Genomic DNA, 24,334 nt, shown 5'->3' with positions numbered 1-24,334 from the left:
TCAGAAATTCTGAGTGACTTGCCAGCCTTTTTGCAACATCTTCCTACTGAGAGACGTTTAGAGTTGGTCAGATTGATGTTCCATCTTCTTCTAGTTGGTCATCTCCTTGCTTGCTAGTAAAAAAGAAAGATGGTACCTTGAGATTTTGTACCGATTATAGAAAATTAAATGCAATCACTAAACGCGAGTCTTTTCCACTTCCCAATATTTAGGATTGCGTGGACAAAGTGGGTGCTGCCAAATACCTAAGTAAATTTGATTTATTAAAGGGTTATTGGCAGATTCCACTGAGTCTGCGCGCCCATGAAGTCTCTGCGTTTATTACACCAGATGGCGCATATTCTTATAACCAAGGTTATAATAGTTTTGGATTTTTCATTAGTTTTAGTTTCTATTTCGTTTTGACTTTTTATTTTCAAATTCAGTTAGTTTTAATTAGTTTTAGAGGCAGATTTCTTAGCTTTTATTAGTTTCTATATTTTAAAATGTCTCAGTTTTAGTTTAGTTTTTATTAGTTTCAGTATTAGTTTGTTTTTTTCTAAACAAGGATAATTGTTAGGTGCAAGATTCAAAATCAACAGGATAAATATTGTATAATTAAAAACGCAGCCACACATTTTTTGAAACATGTATTCAGAGAACACATGAACACTATCATCTACCACAACCATCTACCCATCCTAAAATTAGACACACAGTAGTGATCACAAGGGGCGGATTAACCTATTGGCATTATGAGCACAGGCCCAAGGACCCGTCCGCACTTAGATGTTGCCTACTTTTCATCACAAGAAAGACAAGTGGGAATCATTAATAAGTGTGTGTATTATGGAGGACTCAAATTCTTAGAAATGGTTTAGTGAGATGTTATCCAAACCATGTGCATTATAACTTTGTAGAAGCTATACATTAAAAATACCCTTAAATATAAATTTTAGTACTGCTTCGGTGAACTTGAACAAGTAAATTGAAATCCATTAATTTCCCCTAGTTGTATTAGTTTTTTTTTTTTTTAAGTGTGCTTTAAATGCTTTAAAAATAAGTTAAATCTTTGTAGACTAGAAATATATGTAGTGTATATCAATTATTTTAAAAATGTGGGCAATACAGTGTGAATTAATTTTATATAACAAATATTATACTAATATTATTTTTAATTCAACTATGGGGTGCGGCTATAGGGGGCCTTCAAGACATTATGCCCAGGGGCCTCTGAATTATTAATCCGGGCCTGATAATGGGAAATTCAAATTTTTAACGCAGATGTTAGGACTCAACATTTTGTAGTCAGCAATAGTAATTTCAGTCAATTAAAATGATCAGAAAAATGTCTTACAGTAAAGTTTTGCAACCCAACTGAATCATGCTTCACTTATTTAAATTCCATTACGATTGTCTGTTTTAAAATAAACTTATGTTCTTTCACCAGATCTTCTTATTAAGCCCTCGGTTAACCCACGCTGCAGTTGTTCCAAGATCAGTTCAGTGCAGCAGGCTGTACTGTGTTTGGTTCACGGAATCGCGCATGCGCAGTATTATCGGTTCACCGCTTCTTAATGCAACGTTGCTGTTCTAATAACTGAATGAGAGTATATATTGGATTATTTAGAGTCAGAGGCGGTATTAGGCTTGTTATAAAGTAAGTAGTTGGTGGATATGTGCTTAATGGAGACGCGGATCGTTTTAAATTATTCAGTTCGATTTGGCCAACAAGTTCAACTGGTTCACTTAGAAGATTCGGTTAAAAAGATTAGTTCGTGATCGCGATACAGAAATAAAAATTAGTTTTCTTTTTTTCGTTAGTTTTAGTTAACTATAATAACCTTGCTTATAACGTGATGAGTTTCGGATTGCGAAATGCACCGGCCACGTTTCAGAGGCTAATGAATTGTGTGATAGCTGATTTGGAAGGTTGTGCAGTTTACTTGGATGATTTGATTGTATATAGCGATTCTTGGGAGGAACATTTACGGCGAATTAGGCAGCTATTTGAGCGTCTGAAGGATGTGGGGCTTACTGTGAACCTAGCGAAATGTGAATTCTTTTATAAAGTTTAACCAATTCACAATTTCGATTTCGATTTTTTTTTATTGTGTCACTAGTCTTCTCAAAACATTACAACAACATGACTAAAGTAACATTTTCTTAATAAAATCCATGGCATGGCATGGTGCTGTGCGGCGCGGCGCCGAGAGGCGCTTCTGGTGTGCTTCCTGCTTCATACAGAGAGTGAACCAAAGAGCATTGGTGCCATTATAATGTATTAAATATATATATTTTTTAAAAATTGCGATTTCTGGATTTCATTCAAGATTAAATCGTCTTAAAACGTAAATTCGAATTATTTGAAAAAAATCGGAAAAATCGCCCAGCCCTAGGCCACGGTAACCTATTTGGGTAAGGTTGTTGGTCATGGAGTGGTGCGTCCCATGAGTGCTAAAATTGAGGCAATTGACAAATATCCCCCACCATGTACCAAGCGAGAATTGATGCGTTTTCTTGGGATAGTGGGATATGAGTTCGGATCGGAGTTTTTGTAATAATTTTTTAAGAAACCATTGCTCCGTTGACCAATTTATTGAAAGTGTCACGTGTGTTTGAGTGGAATTCAATCTGTCTAAATGCCTTTGAAAAAGTGAAGGCATTGTTGACAAATGCTCCAGTTCTTGCTGCGCCGCAGTGGGACAGACAGTTTAAAATACATGTAGATGCATGTGAGATTGGGGCAGGGGCTGTGCTCCTACAGGATGATGGTGAGGGGGTGGAACGTCCAGTATGTTTCTTTTAAAAAAAAATTCCGCCTTATCAGATTAGTTATTTGGTAATCGAAAAGGAAGCCTTGGCAGTGGTTTGGGCACTCCAGCATTTTGATGTCTATGTTGGGGGTGGGGGGTGGTATGGTGTGACGACCCCTTGTGGTCGTTTGTGAGAGAAAACTTATTGATATGAACTTTTTAGATCGCTTTAGTACAAATTGTATATGATAATAGAAATGCAGAATATGTGACTTTTAAAACAATAAATAATACATTAATGCAGTCATAAACATGTTTTGGCAGTTAATATGCCAGTAATTATGCTTCACAAAAGTTGCAGACGCCTTTCACAAAATCAAAATGCTTTTGTAAACATCCAGTTATTCCATACAGTGATTAATAAACCGGCTACTTTAATAAAGAAAATCTTTTTTTTTTTTTTTTAATTAAACTAAATATATTGATATGCATTGAAATACATTGTAGGGTCCAGCCAGTTGGTCCAATGACGGTATCCAATGGTGGATGAAGGTTCACTGCATGTTCGGTCTTTCCAGTGCACAATGTTGATTTATATTAAACTTAACTCATATCTGACTCCAATTTTAGTATGAGATGGTTTAGAATATTAATATGTTTATCCTCGTTTTATCTGACTCCAATTATAAAACATTGAGAAGGTTATTTTGTTTCCTTTCACATTATTTTAGATTATGATTGAATATTCTCTTCGGTTCATCATTTTATGTTATTCTCGTTCATTGGGATCTCTATAACATCCTGAATCTTGTACCGGCCGAGTATACAATTTCTTAAGCACAAGCATGTCAGTCTTGGTCACTAAACAGGGGCGATTGACCGCTATCCTAAAAAGGCAGAACCCTACTTACTCAGATTAGGATATTTTTTATGCGGTCCCCATAGGTCTGCTACCTCCTAAATCAGACAGAGCAATTTAGTCATATAACGATCATTACTATAGAATTAAGCAGACCAGTCGTACTTAAACTAGTAGTAACTTTGAATAATCACTATACTATCTAAATAGTATTAAAAGTTTATCGGGTGAAGGACTATCCCCTTAGATATCCTTTTACAGCCTAAGTATACATGAATAAATGCCAATTTGTTAGTCGGAGCTCTAGAGACATCGTGTAACGTGCCGCAATGCTCCGTCTACCGTGTTCTAGTCCGCTACTAACCTGAACAGGGGCTTGTGGTGCTATGAAATTACCACAATCTACTAAAGATAATAACACGAACTCTGTTTGAATCATTCAAAACATAACAATTTATTAGTCAGGTAAATGTATTATGCCAATTCAATCAGTCAATTCATAAACGATCAATACAAAACATCAAATTATCAAAGATAAATCCAAGATGAAAAAGATGCATACCTGACTTTGAAATATACATAACATGGGGCAGACCCCATGTTATGGGCTGATCTGGTTAGGCAGAATCGCTCTGTTTTCAGCTCATGTTTTGAATTGTCAAAGACATCAGAATATTTGCAATATTTCAATTCTTACAACATGATGAATACTCTTGACACAAGTGTAAAGTCTGCAGCTCACAACAAATGTTGAAAGTTATTGCGTGTCATATTTAACAAACCGTTTACTGCTAATTTGATGTAATTTTGCTCACATGAATAATTGAATATTAATCAGATGATGTCATTACGCTGCTGTGCCGTCAGCCAATCATGGCATTGCTGATCATGATTTCGAGGATAGACAGATCTGTCCCTCACAACACACGCAGCGATCTCAGATCAATTCATCCAGACATTTTAATCTGATTCGCGAACTTGTTTGAAGAACCAAATTAGCGAGAGGTCAGTTATCAAGATTAAAAGATCCTGGATCTACCAAATCATCTTAAATCATTTAAGCGAGGTACGAAGAACGGACCCCTGATCATGGGTCTGTTTAAATAAGGTGTGTATGGAAAATGCCTCAATAAAGATGCCTCCTCTCCTCTTTCTCTCGCATTTGCTAATTCCACTTGTCCACTTATTTTTGATCTATGAATATACTAATGTTACACTACAGTCTGCTCAGTTAAGTGCGGGTTATTTCAAAGCGGACGTTTCCGCGCTTGACCAATTACAGCATTCTGTTTAGTTAAAGAAAGAGAGGCAATTTAAATATAATAATAATATTATTAACATGTGATAGCGATTTTTTTTTTTCCCAGAGGAAATACAGTTGTCTGAGCAATATAGTTTTTACAGAGGGAGGCACCTTTATTAAGGCTAAACATTATTAAATACCCACAAGGCACTTGTGACTAGGGATGTCCCGATTCAACATTTTAACTTCCGATACGATACCGATATTGCAGCCATCAGTCCGATACGATACCGATATAAATCCGATATCAGCACAAATTATGAATACTTTATTTTTACCTATTTTGTTGAGTCTAATGTATGAACGGCTAGATCAAACTGAGAACAAGTCAGCAACAGTAAGTATGGAAAAAACAACCAGTTTATTAACTATTTGGTTGCATAAATGTGAACTTTTACATAAGAATAAATAGAAAAAATTAAAGAATAAATATTAAGACCGTGAAAATATCTTAATTGAATAAACAAAAATAAAATTTTAAAGTGGAAAATGCTAATTAAAGGTCACTTCAGTTGTTTATTTTTTACCATCAGCAAAGAGTAGAAACTGCTGAGAGCAGGAACATTAGAAAAAATAGTTAATTGAACAACTGCTGAAGGTTCAGTGTCCAAAATTTCAATTTCACACACAGATTTTTAATGAATTTTTGATCCAGTTGAGCTGAAAAATAGCTTTCACACTGGGCAGCAGAAATAATTCATTGTTAAGTTTATAAAAATGTGCAGTATGGTTAGTACAAACATTTACATGATCAGAGCTATTACATCTGTGTTTGTATCATAAGAAGATTATGGCTGTATCAATGTTCCCAAACATTATTAATTTTATATTAATATATTTTGCACATATTATATTTAACATAAAAATACTTGCAGAGGCTGGATTGAAACACACCTTTTCTCCACAGCACTTGAAATAATGTGACTTAATAATTTTATTTATCAAAATTCATTATATTTGCATACACTGTAAAAATTCATTTTGTGGCTTTGTAGATTTCATTAATATTAATATGTACACTTTATTTAATGAAATTAATTTCCTGATTTTAGGGCATTTTTTTGCTTTGAAATTAATTTAAAAATCAATTTTATTATAAGAATTTAGCTGTTATTTTTGAATATGTTCAAAAAGAGAAAATATGAATTAAATCCAATGTGATTTTATTATGAGAATTTAGCTGTTATTTTTGAATAATTTCAGAAAGAGAAAATAATAATTAAATCCAACGTGATTAAAATAAGCATTTTCAGATTAGCCAGGGGCACACAAGTCGCCGGAGACCAGCTGCCCTCTCGAGTGATGAGCGCCCGTCATGACCTGGAGGTGGACATGTCAGCAATTTTCAAAGGACATTTAAAAAATTACGCACAATCTTTAGAGATTAACAGCGAATTTGAGTTTTAAACAACTACATTCTCGCATGAACAACCGTTAAAACTTTATTTCATGGTACATTTAGAGCAGTATTTCATTATTGTATTGGTTCTGTTCAGTGTGAGATTGAATCGGATTGAACCGTTTTTGGATTGAACTGTTTGCTGGGAGATCAGGAATCTTTTTAATCGCACGTGTTCAAAAGCTTATAGTCATCAACATGTAATTAGCGTATAGTGTAAATGCGTGTGACTGAGTTATAGCGAAATACTAATCAATCGTGTTGGTAATTACACAAAAATGCAATCGGTTACGGGTGGTATCCGACTCTTACAAATCACTTAAGTGAGCGGATTCCTAGAACTGAACCAAGTCACTCGACTCAAACAACGCCGACTCGCTTCACAAGACAACGCGGAGATGTCGTGGTCTCATCCAAACGGATTTATCGGTAAGTGTTGAAATGTCCAAGTTTGTTAGTTAAATAATTGTTATATATTTCTGTATAGCATGTAATTCACCAAGTAACTTTAGCTTGTTTTGTCACGCTGTTTAGCGCGCCTATTTATAAACCAAGTTACCAAATCACTTTATTGTCACATCAGCAGCAGCACGTGCGCTATGAGTGAAAAGATTAGAACGCGTGTTTGTAACGTTAATGCTAATTTCGTGGTATTAGAGAGTGTTTGAGTTTTTAAAAAGGTAATTTTCTGTTAACTTACTGTTAACTGTGTTCTGTTTCAGCACAGCATTGAGTTAAAGTGACCACAGAATAAAGTAAGCAAGGTAAGCACTGGCCTTCACTTCATTATGAACCTCATTATCAAACCAAAACAAAAATGGTCCTGTCTAACACTATTTACTAATTACAACTTTTTGTATAGTGTCAGAGGCAGAGGAAAATGACTGACTGAATGGATGACTGTCTAGGTTGCAAGTAGGACATACATGTTACAGTTAAGTATTTCAGCTACAACATACTGTTAAATCACAGTAACCATCTTGCCATTAATTGTAACTTCACAGTATAGTTAATTCTACAAGAAAATAAGGTGAAATCACAAAAATGGGCCTTACTATCTACCTTGAAGTCACATATGGCTGTAATTTCACAGCTGCTGAGGAGCTCTTGGAGTAAGACAGAGATCTGAGACTAAAGGTAGAGTTTATGATGTTTATCATGTTTACAGTTTCGGACTGTATGTCATAACATGATAACAGTTTGGTAACATATTTTCTCTTTAATTCATTTTTGTTCTTATTGTTTGCTCAATGGAGTTTGTGAGTAATGTTGACCTGACCAAGGGCCTTCTACAGGGGACCGCCTAAAGATACTGGCATCATCATCATCATCATCATCATCATCATTGAAGGTGTTAAAGTTCTTATAGACCTCATCTTTACCAGACTCAGGCAAACTCTGCTTTCACTCCGCCCAAAGCCCCAGCTGGACTGTTTTGGCCCAGGGTATCTGATCAGGCCCCGGAAGTGACTGTGGAAACTTGACTGGCCCTGGCTCGCATTTGCACGCTAACTTAAGTCACGAGAGTGAAAACACGGCTCTTGACTACATTCCCAGAGCTTGTTTCCACCTGGGTTTGACCTATGCATTTTTACTGTGACAAAGAATGTTGTTTTTACAAGTGACTGGTTAACACTGGAAGATATTAGAGGGTAGTATTCCCAAACTGTGGTGTCCTCTTTGCTTCAATGAATCTGCATTATTCTGGCAAATAATACCTTTCATGCATTAAATCACATAAATTTCACTTTAAGTCTATTGTTTTACTTAATATTGTTTAATGTTGTTTGAAACTGCTGTTTAAAAAAAGATGATCAAAGTCCTTGTTAAGATGATCAGTTTGTTTATATCTACATGTTTTATTGTGTGAATTATATGATGTATTGTCTATTATGAGGTTGTTGTTACTCTGTATTGTGGCTCCACACTGCTGAACAGGCTCCACTTATTTGAGCTAAATTTAATTAAGTTTTATTCAATCTATACTTGTTGAGTTTAATTAATAATATTGTTTGTAATCTGTTGCCTCAATTTTATTGTGTAGATATAAAGCATTATTTTCTAGAGCTGATGACCAGGTTCCACACTTTTTATGTTAAATCTAAATAATAACATTGAGTAGTTTTCATTACCATTGTGTCAGTTTTTCTGTTCAATATAATTAATATTTTTGTTTAAAATTTGCTAATTTCTTTAAGTAATTTTTGCTTACTCAATTTAAATGACTAATTTAAATAAGCTAATTTAAATAATTGTTACTCAATCCATATATGTGGAATTTAATTAATAATATTGCTTGTAATCTGTTGCCTCAAATTTATTGAGTAGATATGGGGTATTATTTTTTACAGTGTATTTGCACAGATTCCACCCTACTGCCCACATGAGAAAAGTATGACAATGTAAACTAGAACCTTAAGTTCATTGATAAACTTTGATGTCGGCTTGAGAAAGTCAAGCGTTTATGGCATTGTTAGGTGGTTGCTAAGCAGTTGCTAAATGGCAAAGCTCGTGTACATGTTTGATCAAATGCTAATACATAGTAGGCATTTCTAGCATATGTTATTGCATTTAGATAATCATTCATAGCATGTAGATAATCGTTATTAGCACTTGGCTTCCATTATCATTGTTACCATGCATAGTACACAGGAAGTCCCATTTGCTAGCATGAGTCAAACAAGCCAATGCCCATGTCCCTACGATGTTCAGATGTAGAGATATTGCTATTTTTAAATGGTTGCTAGGTTATACTGTTTTATTGCTATGGGTACATTTGACAGGTTAGTGATGATACATCAAAGCTTCTTGGCAATATGAGTGATCTAAATCAACCCCGATGTTTCTATGACAGTGTTTATGAGTGTCAAAAACTGGACTTGAACATTATGTATTCCTGGTGTTGGGTTGCAGCTGGAAGTGCATTAGCTGTGTAAAACAAATGCTGGATAATTTGGCGGTTCATTCTGTTGTGGTGACCCCTGATTAATAAAGGGACTAAGGGAATGAACATTATGTAAAAATGGCTTGCCGTACTTTTTTGAAAATACAATGCTTAATAGGTGTGAAGGTAATACATGCAAAAATGGCTTGCCATATTAGTAAAAAATATGGAGTTTAAGTCAAAAATGGCTTGCCATATTTTGAGAAAAATAATGCTTAAAAATTATTTATTGGAAAACTATAAGTCTGATAAACCTTAAATATATAGCAACAAAATCTACCGCATTTTAATACAGCTTTTGGCCAAATTTGAGGCTTGTATAATTTTTTTTAAACGCCCGGATTATAAAAATTTAATATTTAACATTTTTTATTAAAAAAACAATAAGTCTTACAGGCATGAGGAGATATAGCAACAATCTTGAATGCAGAAGGCACATTTTGACCACATTTGGGCCTTGTGGCATGAACGGCCTCGGAGGAGATACGTTTGTTTTCAAGGACAGAGTAGTATAACAGTATGTTGGCTTTCTCAAGCCAACATAATAGTATAACAGTATGTTGGCTTTCTCAAGCCAACATAATAACAGCAAATTGATGTGCAAAGCTGACACTGTTTATCAGAGCACTTTAACTTTTTGTGCTTTTTAAAGAAGAGTTAAACATGGGAATGTCTCAAATAAAATTTTCCTTCTGCCCCAAAAGTAATTCTTTCTTTTAAACTGTAATGGCCCTCAGCAACAGAATGATTTCTTATTTTAATTTAACAGACAATGAAAACAACAAAAATGTTTAGCATTTTACATGACACTGTTCCTTTCAGAGTGTTCAAGTAAAAAAAAAATGAAATAAAAAATTATAAATCCACTATTTCTCTCCTACTATCCATGTGCACCACTGACAGGTCAAATCTGCTCCCTCTCTAGTCTTGGTGCTGCTGAGACTTTGAGATTGAAAGTTTGCGTACAAAATAATGTAGAAACGCAGCTAACAAAAGCAGAATCCGGGACATGTTCGGCAATTTAGAAATCTTGGCTGAATGCCATTTTTAAGTCCCAAATAGAGCACATGACCGGGAAAAAGATAATGTATTGTAGGCTTTTTTCCCGCGAGTCCCCGCGCTCTTCTCAAAGCTAAAGTCAGAGCAGGTGTCCCGCGCGTCTCTGTGGGACTGCTGCAGCAGCAGAGCCCGCGAGTCTGTGCCGGAGACTTTTCTCATGCACACAGAACCGGGCCGCTGAGGTAAAGTCTTATGTGTGGGCAGTGCTGGTGATGAATTAGGTATCACACTGGATGAACCACGATATGCCATGACCGAATTGAGGCTCGTACAATGTGTGCTACGTCGCCATTTGGTGCCTTATGTTGCTTAGCAGCCTTATGCAAAACAATGTAAAGATCGCTTGACGTGAAGTAAATAAACCAGTAACGTTAGATATATGCCGTTGTTGCTAGCGTCAGCGTGTGCTACCGTCACAATAGATTTCTATCGTAATACACCATAACTTAGTGTAAAGAGCATGTTAAATCTTAGAGACTTTGTTTGCTAGCAAGCAGTGTTGTGATCACGTGGGCTTTGCACGCTGGCTCTGGGCGCTGCTGGATAGAATAGCTGTAACAAAGTTTAGAGAGTATCGGACTGCTTATATCGGAGATTTTTAACACAGTCCGATATAGTTTTTTGGACTGATATTGGACGAATTTCCGATATCAACATCGGATCGGGACATCCCTACTTGTGACTTTATATCACATTTGCATTATTTTTTAAAAATGTTACCTTCCTATTAAATATAAATATATTTCCAATCTGATATGAAATTGGGAGAAAAAAAAGTAGCATGAGTTCAGCTGATGGTGAATTTGAATCGGGTTGATGATCAATCGCGTCAAAAGATGTAGCTGTGCGCTTTACGAGGTATGCCACTCAGACTATGCTCCTGCTTCGCTGTTTACTCAACTGTAACTTATCCCAAACAATATCAAATAAAACTATATTTAATGGCTTAACTTATAAAGTACAAGAAATTATATTTTTTTATGATTAAGTACACACAATAGAGTGTCTCATTGCCTTCCTTGCTATAACCAATGAGTTTCAGAATCACAGTTATAACAGTCAGAGAAACATTAAAAGAAAAGTGAACCGGTTCAAGAGCTCAACTAAAGCAGCCTTTGATCTCCATGATGGTTTGGTCAAATTAAACATATTCAATAAAACATAAACCTCTGTAAATAATCAAATATTCTTACAGAAATTAAGTCAAACTGTAATCAGTGAAGTTGCTAACGCTGTTATTTAATGGAGTTGTTTAATCCTCTATAATTCAGTTGGTTTGGTGTGAGGCTGTGTCTGTAGTTTTATTTCTTATTCTTTCCTTCAGTGATTGTGGTAACAGCAGGTGTTAATCAATTCACTTATTTGTGGTCATTCACTCTGTCTAGTGGACTAAACTAATTGACTAATTTAAAGGTCTAGTGAATGAGGGTGTGTGGCGAGATTTCAGACACTGATTAGTTTCTCGAAAACGAAGGTTAGATCTGTTACAGCTATTTTCCGTATTTTGTACAGAAATCAACTGTTAATCAATTAACAGGTTTTCACTGTAGATTGTACAGACTTTTACTGTTAAAATCACTGACATTTTTTACAGTGTATTTATTTAGACAGGGAATTATAACTACTTGTGAAGTAGTGAAAGAAATATCCATGTAGTCACTCTCCAAATATTCTGTTTTGTAACTGTGTCTTATCTTATTGTAAGTTGTCCCTGTACTAGGCGCCTTGACGTTGCGCCTTGACATTCTTGAGCACTGGATAAAATTGTTCTGCCTAACTGAGCTGAATATTTGCACGTATTCATAGCCCATGTAACCCTGAGTATGATGTATAAAAGCTGGGAATACCCCAGTCTTCTTTAGAAGAGAGCAATAAACTGTTGGATTCACATCTCTCAGTTGTTGTTGCCTTCCTGGAGCTCCAGCTTACTGAGGAAACACACAGACGGTCTGCAATTTATCCCAACAACTTGGTGACCCCCGACGTGATGAAGCTGATCAGGTAAGACATGAATTTGGTTTTGACTACCTGATTAGTTTCATCACTGAACTGAGTGTTCAGGAAGCTGGCAAGACATGAATTTGGTTTGACTGCCTGATAAGCTTCATTACTGAACTGAGTAATCCTTGGCTGGGATTTTCCCTGAAAAGCCAAGAAGAGCGCGCTATACAAAAGTAAAACGATCATTCTGTGTGTTTTCTAGTAAGTATTTACTAACATGGGTGGTTCATACCCCAAGCCTGAGATAGGGGAAGGCCCTAAAGATTGGATGTATCGATGTGGGTGGGGATATTACACTAATCCATGGTTAGATAATCTAGCAGGGTGGACTGAGGCACAAGCGATGCGTCCCTACCCTAGAGATGGGTCATTTGACCCCCATGTGCTAAAACGGGCTCACAAATTAATTTATGAAAGTGAAGGAGATCCCGAATGGGACCATGATTATATGAAAAAGGGTTATGAAATCTGGATGAAGATGATGAGTGTGTGGAATGATAAACAAAATATTAACCTACCAAAAGAGGTAAAGAAATTAATTCCGAAGCCTCTTAAAGGATCAGCATCAAAGATTGAGGTAAAAAGAAAGGAGACACCCAAAGTGCCTCCAGCCCCTGTTGTTACTGTTCCCTCAGTTACAGTTACTGTTCCTACTCCTACCCTCTCCTCCCCCATTCCTGATGAGGGGCAAGGAAAGGCACATCAGAGGATGCCTCTGTATCCTGTACAAGAATTAGAGAGGCTTCGCACAGAGAAACCAGACCAAGGGGATAATCAGGCTTTCCTATGGGTCTCAAAGAAAGGGGGACATGCCGAAGTAACCCCTCCCTCCGCAACACAGCTCAAGGATGTCATTTCACTGCTTCCTGATATGAGCAGGCCAGTAGAATTTGTAGAAACTATGATACGTGTCTCTAGAAATGCACAGCTTACAGGAGCTGATTATAAATTTATATTGATGAACAAAATGGGGTCTCAATATGATGAGACAGCCCTCATTGATGCTGTTCCTTGCTTGTGCTCTAAAAATGATGAGGTTAAACTACAACCCCAGCAAATGATACGTAGAGTAAAAATTAAAGAAGGGGATTATGAGGAACAAGAATACACAAAAGATGTACCGTACTTTTACTGGCGGGATGAACAGGGTGCTATAGATATCCTGAAGCGACAGCTTACTGCTTACCTTGTGGACACTCGTTGTGCTCATAGAGATTTGTCACACGTGACCAGCTGTAAGCAGGAAAAGAAAGAGACAGTTTCTGCCTTCCTCCAGCGTTTTTCCAATGCTTGGATACATCTGGGAGGATTTGATCTCCCTGAAAGGCAGCCACAACCACTGTTTATTTCCACTTTTATTAGTAACTGTACTCCAGATGTTCAGAAGATACTTAAATTTCAATTATCTGATCGATCTCAAATGACTCCAGAACAGCTCAAGCAAAGGCTTCGAACGATGACTGGCGATGGTCTGTTCGATCAAACTTTGAATGTCGCCCTCCTACAAATGGGAGGTGCGCAGCAGGGTGGGTTCCAAGGCTCTAGGCCGGCACCTAATGGGGGGGCACGACCCCGAAGGGAGGGAAAGTGTCATTACTGTGGAAAACAGGGTCATTGGGCCCGAGAATGTAGAAAGAAGCAATCTAATAAGCAGAAAGGAGCCTCCCCTTACCAACAGTGTAATTTTTCCCCAACCCAGGTACCCAATCAAGGGACACAGGGTCCACAATAGGGGTCCCCACAGAGTCCTGAACCCCCAAACGCAACAATGCTCTCTACTTCTATTATCTCTGTGAAGGGCCAAGAACCAGCCACCCTTCCGGTTGAGGTGCAGGGCAAAATGTATACATTTCTTTTGGACTCTGGGGCAACTCGTTCGTCGTTTGGGGGACAGTATGAGGGTCCTATTTGTGCTTCAACTGTAGATTCTGTGGGAATAGATGGGGTCCCTTTTAAAACTTCTCTGACCCCTCCCCTGCTTGTAAAGGTTGGAAACACAAGGACTATGGTACAGTTTGCATTTATGCCTTCGTGTTCATATAACTTAATGGGACGTGACCTTATGTCCGCATTAGGTGTCACTATGACCTTTAAACATGACCAGCTGGTGGTACACACAACAGATAGTGCTGAGCCCTGTCTGGGCCCACTCAATGGCCTGCCCTTCTTTCTGCATGACAACTTAACTGTTGCAGACCAAGAAGCACTTTCTAGTTTACCTCCTCATCTATGGGCAACCCATAAGGATGACACTGGTCTGGTGGTATGTCCTCCATACGAAGCCACTTTAAAACATAATGTCCCCGTCAGCATAAAACAGTATCCACTAGGTGAGGAAAAGGCTTTGGCCATTGATTCAATAATCGCCTCCTTTTTGAAACAAGGGGTCCTCAGACCCTGTCAAAGCCCTTACAATACCCCTGTTAACCCCGTTCCGAAACCAAATGGTTCTTGGCGGTTCACACAAGATTTACGAAAAATCAATGAGGCCGTAATACCAATAACGCCTGTTGTGCCCGATGTACCAACCATCATGTCTAGTATCAATTGTATACATGATACTTTTTCTGTTGTTGACCTCTGTTCTGCCTTTTTCAGCATTCCTGTAGAAGAGCAGACCCAACCTCTTTTTGCTTTCACCCACAGAGGAATCCAATACACCTGGACCAAGTTACCCCAGGGGTATGTCGACAGTCCAGCCTACTTTTCTGCAGTAGTACATGATTGTTTACAATCATTAAATATGCCTGAAGGGGCTGCTGTCCACCAATATGCTGATGACCTCTTAGTCACAGCACAAAACTATGATACGTGCAAGCATGCAACCATGCTTCTGCTAAATCATCTGGCACACTGTGGGTTTCGAGTTTCCAAAGAGAAGCTACAATTTTGCCAAGACAAGGTAATATATTTAGGTCATCATTTGTCAAAAGGCCAGAGATCATTGACAACAGACCGTATTACATCTATTGCCACACACCCTATCCCCAAAACAAGACAGCAACTACTGTCATTTCTGGGTTTGGTCAATTATTGTAGGCAATGGATCCCTGATTGTTCGCATTATGATCACATTCTCCGCTCATGTGTAGAGCACAAAGAACCACTAACCTCGCCCGTCATTTGGACAGATGAGGCTCGGGCAGCTTTTCATGCTCTAAAGAAGGCTATTTGTTCTGTCCCAGCTTTAGGCTTACCAAATTATGACCTTCCTTTCCATTTGTATGTCCATAATGACGACAGAACCATTGCAGGAGTGTTGGCCCAGCAACACGGGGGTGGCATGAGACCTGTCGCCTACCTGTCAAAGACTTTAGATATAGTGGCTCGGGGCCTCCCCAGATGCTTACAAGCTATTGCTGCCTGTGCAGTCATGGTACAGGATGCAGAGAAAATTGTTCTCTCGCATCCTCTGATTTTGCATTCACCACATCAGGTCACGCATGTATTGAATAACCTCAATACACAGCATTTATCGGCCCAGAGAAGGGCTGGTTATGAACACGTTTTGACTTCTACTGCCAATCTGACTGTGAAAAGCCTGACTGGCCATAGTCATATTGCCGCTGCCCTCCATCACATGTTATCACCATTTGATGATGAACTGTTGGTTGAACAACATGACTGTTTGGAGGAAATCAATGCTGTCTGCTCCATAAGATCTGATTTGGCTGAAAGACCACTACAACATGGAGAAGTCATTTTTGTAGATGGCTCTTGTTCAAAACCACAAGATGGCGTCTACCTCTGTGGTTATGCTGTGTGTGCACTGCCTGATCAAGTTATAGAAGCCGGCCCTCTACCTTTTAAGTCCGCACAAGCGGCTGAACTGTATGCCCTTACTCGAGCCTGCATATTATATGCTGACAAACCAGTTACAATCTACACAGACTCTAGATATGCCTTTGGTGTGGCACATGATTTTGGCGCCATCTGGCAATCTAGGGGATTTATTGCCGCTGACGGTAGACCAGTGTCCCATCATACCCTCATAACTGATTTAATAACGGCCTGCCATCTTCCCTCGCAACTGGCCATTGTTAAAACTCAGGGCCATTCGAAGGAACACACTGATGAAGCCAAAGGAAACGCTTTGGCTGACCGACATGCTAAATTAGCAGCACAACAGCCTTTACCTGAGGACTCTATGCACGTTTCCTTGTTGTCTACAACCTCGGCTTCGGGGATGCTCCCTGACATTGATTTGGCTATGTTACAAGCATCAGCCACTGACGAGGATAAGTCCTTCTGGGACGCCTTTTCTTCCACGTTTGATGAAAAGATGGGTCTATGGCACGACAACACTGGTCGCCTATGTCTCCCACATGTGGCACTGTCATTCCTCGTCCACGAATTTCATGGTGTCACTCATCATGGACGAAGAGGGGTACATGAAACGATGCGATCTTTGTTTTGTGTCCCAAAACTAGAAACCACCATTAATAACATACTTGACAAATGCCTTATATGAGCTCAATATAATGTATCAAAGACTGTGGCACAGCACCAACATTTACCAAGACCAATTACACCTTTTTCTGAATGGCAAGTAGATTTTACGCATATGCCCAAGAGGGGACCGTTTAAGTATCTACTGGTTTGCGTGGATAAATTTTCAAAATGGGTAGAAGCTTTTCCTTGCTCAAGGGAAAATGCAAACGTGGTAACACAGAAATTGATCTCTGAAATTATACCTAGATATGGGATCCCACAAAGTATCGATTCAGATAAAGGAACACCTTTTACATCAAAGGTAACGCAACAATTGGCAACTGAATTAAATATAAATTGGCGTTTCCACATACCCTATCATCCACAATCATCTGGATTTGTGGAGCGAACTAACAGAACCTTGAAAGGAAAGATAAAGAAGGCCTCAAGACAACACGGTCATAAAGATTGGGTAAAAGTTTTACCAATAGTACTAGCAGATTTGAGAATGACATCACAAGCAAATTTGGATTCTTTATCACCATATGAGGTGGTCATGGGAAGACCTTTCCCTATCCCATGGCAAGGGGGAATTATGGGAGTGGGTATTGAGCTTTCTAACCACATATCAGAATTCTCAGCGGCCCTAATTCAGAAACTTAATCAGTATTGGGAAAGGGTAACAAAGAAACACCCTGAAATTCCACTTGAGGCAGCACACCCTTTCCAGATAGGGGACAAGGTGCTAATAAAAGATATAAAACCCCAGAAAGATTTAACTGACCCCAAATACGAAGGGCCAGCTGAGGTTCTGGCTGTTACACGCACTGCTGTATTAACTGATCTTTTTCCACAGTGGATCCATGGCACCAGAGTGAAACCATTGAAGTAAATGTCTATGATATGATATTAATAGTTTTTGTTTTGCAGACTACTTCTACTGATAACCCTACTGGGACTGACACAGGCCCACACTGAAGTACACAACTTATTCTGGCAGTATGCTAACTGGACTGCACGACAGACAACCAATGAGTCATGTGTTGTCTGCCAAGAAGTGTTCTCCTCTGCTGTGACTATATCCTTGAAACCTTTGCCTTTTACATGTACTAAACTTGCTTTTTGTACAAATGCTTTGGGAGATATTTATGAGTGGCGCCCCACATGTGTTTCTAACAAGAAAACATGGGAGCCTCTTTGCAAATCAACTAGCAGAAAGAATCATTCTGTTGTAATACCTACACCTAGAACTATGGGTTTGAATATTTTGTTGACGAAACCCCAGGGGTTCACTTTTTCTTTTTGCTTTAATGGGACAAATGGAGGTAATGTATCCACCTTAAGAGCTAAAGATTGTAATATAGTAATTGGCGAGAGGGATCGATTTTCAGGGGTATATTTACCGTGGCGAAAGAATAAAAAATATAGTTCTCTACTAAGTGTTTGTCCACGTTACATCCCAGGCACCTGTGAACTGAACAAACTTAAATGTGCTAATATCACAAATGAGACAGCTGTCACGGCATGTTACAACCTGAACAACACATACTGTCAACGCAGCAACGTAACTTGTGTCCCCACTTGGCCGAGACAGGATGCGGTCCTGGCCGATGACTGGTACTGGTATTGTGGGGGAGAAACCATCTTCAACACCTACCCCACCAATTGGACTGGTCTTTGTACTGTGATCCAATTACAACACATGGTCACTGTCATGCATCTTGCCAGACAATCCAAAAGGGAACGGAGGTCAGTTCCCCAGGACGACGTACCCGACGAACACCGTATGAGATCACACTGGACTAGATTCTGGGAGGCTATGATTCCCAGTTTTGGCGTGGCAGATGCCTTAAAACAGCAAGAGATCATGCATTATAGACTGGCCTCTTTTATAAACAGTACCACGGATGCCATTTCTGGACTAAGAGAGGAGATGAGAGCTCTGAGACTAATGACTATGCAAAACAGACTGGCTCTGGACATGCTCTTAGCGGAAAGGGGCGGGGTCTGCTCCCTGGTCGGAGAGAGCCAATGCTGCACTTACGTTCCCGCGGATGATGAGGATCTTGGACGAGTAGGACAAGCTGTAAAGGCGATGAAAAGGATATCATCACAGGTGTACGAGGATGAGATGAAGGAAAGAAATTATAATTGGGGATGGGGATTTTTAGAAAGCCTGTTTGGATCATTGGCTCCATATGTCTCAATGGTAGTACCGGTACTTATTATTTTCTTATGTGTATGTATTTTTGGTCCATGTCTTCTGAGATGTTTTATGGAACGAATGTATAGGATGGTTAATGCCTTAGGTAAAGGGTTATGAACATTTAGCTATGAATGGAACTGAGGGTAACCATTTAACAAATAGAGTTTATGAGAATATGGTATGATCCAGGCTCTTGTAAGAAACTGAGCCTGGAAGAGGGGATTGAAAGAAATATCCATGTAGTCACTCTCCAAATATTCTGTTTTGTAACTGTGTCTTATCTTATTGTAAGTTGTCCCTGTACTAGGCGCCTTGACGTTGCGCCTTGACATTCTTGAGCACTGGATAAAATTGTTCTGCCTAACTGAGCTGAATATTTGCACGTATTCATAGCCCATGTAACCCTGAGTATGATGTATAAAAGCTGGGAATACCCCAGTCTTCTTTAGAAGAGAGCAATAAACTGTTGGATTCACATCTCTCAGTTGTTGTTGCCTTCCTGGAGCTCCAGCTTACTGAGGAAACACACAGACGGTCTGCAATTTATCCCAACAAGTAGATTAATAGTTTAGAAGTTTTGCTAAACTAGTTTTAGTAAAACTTTGTTGCATATTCGGCTTTATCATTTAAGGGACTTTTTCTGTGAGGCAAACAATACAATCCATTTGATTATAATGGGATTTATTGACTAGTCTGACATAAAACAAACAAACACACAAACATAACATCAAACATAGAACAAACGTGGAAAAGAATACAAGCGAGGAAAAAAAAAAGGTTTTGATAAATGAATGGCAAATCTACCTCAGTTCCACACAACTTTTCAAGACCACCATGATAACAAAAAAACAAAAAAAACACCTTTTTGATAAGGGGCACAGCTTTAAAACATAACTAAATACCTGGATAGCCTTTCTCTCTTTATGCGAGTCTCTCTCTGAAGATGGAGTCCTATAAGAAGTCCCTTCTTGATGCGTGGAGCTCAGGGGCGTTGCTAGGGTCGAAAGGGATCAGGGGCTTGTTATCCAATGTGATACAAAGCTACAAACATGTTCATTTGGACAGAGTGATTAACTAAGGTGTAGTGTTGTCAAGATACTGGAATTTCTAAATTCAAAACCTTGCAAAATATTGATATTCAATGGGCTACTATTTTTTATATAATAACAATTCTATCAAAAAATAGAAGGCTTCAAAAAATAAAAATAAAGATCTATATGCTAGAAAAATGTTTACTTTAAATTTCTTCAGAGAGATTTTTTTTCAGTTTTTCTCAAAATAGGGTGATGTGGGCATTGTAGCACTTTAAATGCATGTAATGCCTGTTTTATTCATACCTGAGCAGAAATTCCATATATGCCTCACAAAAGTAGTAGAACATTCTAGGAAATCCCTAATATGGGTGAAGGCATCCAGCTATTGCTGTAGTTGAATGAAAATAAGATCTGAATAAACATAAAAAGGCTTTAACTGATCATTTACACGAATGCGACTATAAATGTTTTATACAGTTGAAGTCAGAATTATTAGCCCTCCTTTGAATTTTATTTTCTTTTTTAAATATTTCCCAAATGATGTTTAACAGATTCAGGAAATTTTCACAGTAGCCTATGCAGTGGCGTAGCGCAAAATGCGGAGGCCCCCCTGCAGGGATCGCTGACGGGGGCCCCTGATGAAGGGGGGGGGTACGTCATACGTCAATTTGCATATCACTGACGTCATCACGTTCTACCGTTTCTGTTTAACAGCCTATGGTTAAGAAGAGGGCAGATGGATTATTTTAGTAGTTAAAAAGGACAATTCCACATTTATTCTTTGTAATATATATGGACATAATAATAAAACCGATAATAGTAAAATGTTTAATAAATTATCCATAGATCTTAAAAAAATAATCTCTAAATATCCAGATTCTTTAATAATTTTAGGTGGTGACTTTAATGAGTGTGTTAACGATGCAGTGGATAGATTTCCCTCTAAAGCAACAGAATACCAATTGCTTAATAGTAATATTGCTTTTTTGTGTTCTAAATTTAATTTAACCGATTCATGGCGTTTCTTTAATCCAAACAAAACAGAATTTACATGGTCTAATAAAAACAGGTCATTGCAATCTAGGATAGATTTTTTTCTAATTTCTACTTCTGCCCTACCAATTGTAAATGAGTCATTACATATAATTGCTCCTTTAACTGATCATAAATTGGTTAAATTACAATTGCTATGTAATACAGGTAACAACTCTAAACTGAGAGGTTATTGGAAATTTAATAACTCATTACTTAAAGATAAGTTGTTCAATGACAAAATAAAAGAGCTTTTTGCAGATAATTTTTCTGAATTACCTATTATTAATTGTAAAAGTAAATGGGAATATTTCAAATATAAAGCTAGACAAATAGCAATTAAAAGAAGTAAAGAACTTAAAAAAAACAAAAATAAAAACATTCAAAACCTTTTAGACAAAATAAATTCACTATTGCAAAAAAAGTTGACCCCTAATGAAGATTTGCTCTTAAAAAGTTTAAACGCTCAATTAGACAATGCTTTTTTAGACCTAGCTAAAGGTTTCTATATCAGATCAAGAGCTAAATGGCTTGAAGAGGGTGAAACTAACTCAAGTTATTTTTTTGCACTAGAGAAAAGAAATTATAAAAGAAATTCGCTTACTGCTCTTAATATTGAGGGCTCAACCTGTACAAATCCTTGTAAAATCTCATCTTTCGTGGCCACGTTTTATAAAAATCTTTACTCATCGAAGTTTGATGCTTATAAATGTGAAGAATTTTTTCACACAATTGATACACACATACCCATGATTGATGAAGATTTTGCCAACTTTTGTGATGATGATTTAACTAAAAAAGAAATACAGACTGCTCTATTCTCTATGAAAAAAAATAAATCCCCAGGTATTGATGGGTTCTCTGTAGAATTTTATACGCACTTCTGGTACTTAATACAAGACATATTATTAATGCTGTATAATGAATGTATTGCTGAAAAAGAAATGTCAACTACTATGAAACAAGGAATCATATCGTTAATACCAAAACCAGAAAAGGATTCACTTTTAATCGACAATTGGAGACCCATTACATTATTAACAGTAGATTATAAGATATTAGCATTGGTATTTTCTAACAGATTAAAAACTAAATTAAATCTTATGATTACAGAATCTCAATCAGGCTTCTTAAATGGTAGACATATTAGTAACAATATAAGATTGGTCTTGGATCTAATTGATTATGCAGATTTTATTAATTCTAAAGCTATAATTTTTTTTCTTGATTTCTACAAAGCGTTTGATACAATAGAACATAAATTTCTTTTACACTCTCTCAAAAAATTTGGCTTTGGCTCAACATTCATTAATGTAATAGAGATGTTTTATAAAGATATATCCAGTTCTATTATTATTAACATGTTTACATCTCAAAGATTTACATTAGAAAGAGGCGTACGCCAGGGCTGTCCTATTTCCCCTTTTTTATTTATTTTAGTTACAGAATTACTCTCTATATCTCTTATTAATAACCAAGACTTAAAAGGCATAAATATTTTTGAAAGAGAAATAAAAATTTCTCAACTGGCGGACGACACCACTTTATTTTTAAAAGACAGTTATCAAATTAACGATGCCATAAAATCAATAAAAACATTTTCGGATGCTTCGGGTCTTCATTTAAACTTAGATAAATGTGAAATCTTAACTCTGTATGATTGCAATGACTTGATATTAAATGGTATACCAGTAAAAAAAACGGTTAAATATTTAGGTATATATATTAATAAAAATAACTTAGAGAGACAAAAACTAAATTTTTCTTCTAGAATAAAAAAAACTCAGAATATCCTCAATCTATGGCTACAAAGGGATCTATCCATTTACGGTAGAGTTCTTATATCAAAAGCTGAAGGTCTCTCCCGCCTAGTATATCCTTTATTATCTTTAACTGTTAATGATAAAATTAAAAAAGATATAAATAAATTATTTTTTGATTTTATTTGGAAAAATAAGTCTCATAAATTAAAAAAGGCATTAATTTCACTTAACAAAGACAAAGGAGGATTAGAAGCAATTGATATAAATAATTCTATAAATTCTTTCAGAGTCAGTTGGATTAAAAGATGTTTAACTAGTTCAAATTCAATATGGTTCTTTATTCCCAATTATTGGTTTAATAAAATTGGCGGTCTCCCATTTATTTTGAAATGTAATTTTGCTCCAAATAAACTTCCTATAAAATTAACAAATTTTTACCAGCAAGCATTACTGGCTTGGAAAATATGCTACTCTCATAACTTTTCTCCGCATAAAACATTTTTATGGAACAACACTGATATTACAGTTAAGAGTAAATCTTTATTTTATTCCAATTGGTATGACAGAGATATATTACATGTATTTTCCTTATTTGATGACTTTGGGAACTTGTTAACTTATGAGCAGTTTATGAAAATTCATCAATTTCCAATACCATTCAAGAAATTTAACATAATTGTAAATGCTATCCCAAAAGAATTAATACATCTAACAAAAAATCATATTTTGTATATACATAAAAAAACCATAGAACCCTCCTTATTATTAGAAGGTATTAGTGTATATGATAAGAAGTGCAACAACAAACTTATCCTTCGAATTCTCCAACAAAAAAATCAAATTGCTCCAAGAGGGAAATCATATTGGTCAGCATTAATAGAGGACATTAATTGGAAAAGAACATGGCTTCTCCCATATAAATATGTAATCCCAAACAAAGCAAAGGAAATACATTTTAAAATTCTACACAAAATATACCCGGTCAATGCATTAGTCTCAAAATTTACTGATATTGCAGATACTTGTTCCTTTTGTCAGGAAAATGAGGAAACTCTGACTCACATGTTTTTTTCTTGTAAAACTTCACAAAAGTTTTGGTCTGATTTATATAATTATTTGAATAAATCCCAAGCAACAAAACAAACTTTTAAACTGAAAGAAATTATATGTTATTACTCTAATCCCATGAACAAAAATAAAGAATATATATATAACTTCTTCATATTATATGCTAAATTCTTCATCCACAAACAAAAATTTCTGAAATCCTCTCCCTCGTTTGCCCATTTTTTAATTGAAATTGATTCCATACTTAAAGCTATTCGTCTATCTAACAACAAGAAATTCTGCAAGTTAATAGAAACTTATGAAAATGTCATGCTTCCAGTGTGTAAATAATTAATGCTTTCTGTAATTATTTCTATTTTTTATTTTTTTTATTTATCTATTTTTTATTTAATTTTGTACCTGCCCCTTCCTCATTTCGTTCTCTTTTTTTATTCTCTTTCTATTACTCCTTTCTTTTTAGTTATTATTCTTATAACTTTGTAATTGTATATTCTTGTATT

The 24,334-nt window shown here is 36.8% G+C and overlaps 4 long non-coding RNA genes across 10 annotated transcripts in view; all 4 read left to right on the top strand.

Annotated features, from left to right (window-relative positions):
* Positions 1-24,334, top strand: part of LOC148679708 (uncharacterized) — an 890,299-nt gene that overhangs the window by 188,873 nt on the left and 677,092 nt on the right. The gene's annotated exons all lie outside the window — the stretch shown is intronic.
* The window catches only part of LOC147844140 (uncharacterized), a 174,081-nt gene that overhangs the window by 15,653 nt on the left and 134,094 nt on the right, over positions 1-24,334 (top strand). The gene's annotated exons all lie outside the window — the stretch shown is intronic.
* The window catches only part of LOC147844141 (uncharacterized), a 47,072-nt gene continuing 29,428 nt past the window's right edge, over positions 6,691-24,334 (top strand). The window contains exon 1 of the long non-coding RNA XR_015491685.1: positions 6,691-6,725. This is a non-coding gene — a long non-coding RNA (uncharacterized LOC147844141). The remainder of the gene's footprint in view (positions 6,726-24,334) is intronic.
* Positions 12,033-19,414, top strand: LOC147844143 (uncharacterized). Its single transcript, XR_015491648.1, has 2 exons — positions 12,033-13,826; positions 16,275-19,414. It is a non-coding gene; the product is annotated as an uncharacterized LOC147844143 (long non-coding RNA).

The sequence above is a fragment of the Danio rerio genome, chromosome 5 (genome assembly GCF_052040795.2).
Source record: "Danio rerio strain M-AB ecotype USA chromosome 5, GRCz13ab, whole genome shotgun sequence".
In the NCBI taxonomy this organism is placed as follows: Eukaryota; Metazoa; Chordata; class Actinopteri; order Cypriniformes; family Danionidae; genus Danio; species Danio rerio.
The sequence above is the reverse complement of the archived record's forward strand: the minus strand, read 5'-3'. Positions and strand labels throughout refer to the sequence as shown.